Raw genomic sequence first — 1065 nt, 5'->3', positions numbered from 1 at the left:
GATGAATAAATTTTTATTCTTTATTCAAACATTTTCGAATGATGAATAAATTTTTATTCTTTATTCAAACACTTTCGAATGATGAATAAATTTTTATTCTTTATTCAAACATTTTCGAATGATGAATAAATTTTTATTCTTCATTCAAACACTTTCGAATGATGAATAAATTTTTATTCTTTATTCAAACATTTTCGAATGATGAATAAATTTTTATTCTTTATTCAAACACTTTCGAATGATGAATAAATTTTTATTCTTCATTCAGGCACTTTCAAATAACGAATAAATTTTTATTCTTCATTCAAGTAATTTCGAATAATGAATAAATTTTTATTCTTCATTCAAGTAATTTCGAATAATGAATAAATTTTTATTCTTCATTCAAGTAATTTCGAATGAAGAATAATTTTTTATTCATGATTCAAGTAATACTGAATAACGCATAATTTTTCATTTATTCTTTCTTTCTTGATCACAGTACCAGGTAGACGATTAGAAAATATAATATTAAAATCTACATGTGTATGCATATAAGCATGAATTTGTTTAATTATCTGTATATGTACATATATAATACGTGAAGGGATTTTTTGTCCAGGTCACCAGATCTGCACTGTTCATTCGATTTTTAAAAATGAGGTGTCAAATGAAGGGGCTCGCGCTGTAGAAGTGCTATAAGATTTTACTTTTTCGAAAAGAGTTGCCACCGTTTAAAAAATTGATTTAAAAGTTTTAAACATAAATAAATTAATTAGTACAATATGGGTATCAAGCTAAATGGTTTTGAAAAGGTTTTTATATTTTTATTACATACAAGGGGGTTGCCACCTATTCATAAAAAAAATTAAATTCAATTTCAATTATGGAAATTAGATAAGTGAAATATGCATCACAGTATAGGTGTCGGGCGAGAGAGGTTTTAGTTTGGAAATATTTTAATGAGGGTTGTCACCTAATTTAACAATCGAAAGTAATTAAATTATGCAGAAGTTACTAAGGTATGTGAAATAATAAAACATGGGTGTCAAGCAAAAGTGAGTTCAGAGCTTTACTTTTAGCATC

This window comes from Rhagoletis pomonella, unplaced genomic scaffold (assembly GCF_013731165.1).
Source record: "Rhagoletis pomonella isolate Grant_MI unplaced genomic scaffold, Rhpom_1.0 Rhpom_scaffold_00001, whole genome shotgun sequence".
NCBI classification, from domain to species: Eukaryota; Metazoa; Arthropoda; class Insecta; order Diptera; family Tephritidae; genus Rhagoletis; species Rhagoletis pomonella.
The sequence above is the reverse complement of the archived record's forward strand: the minus strand, read 5'-3'. Positions refer to the sequence as shown.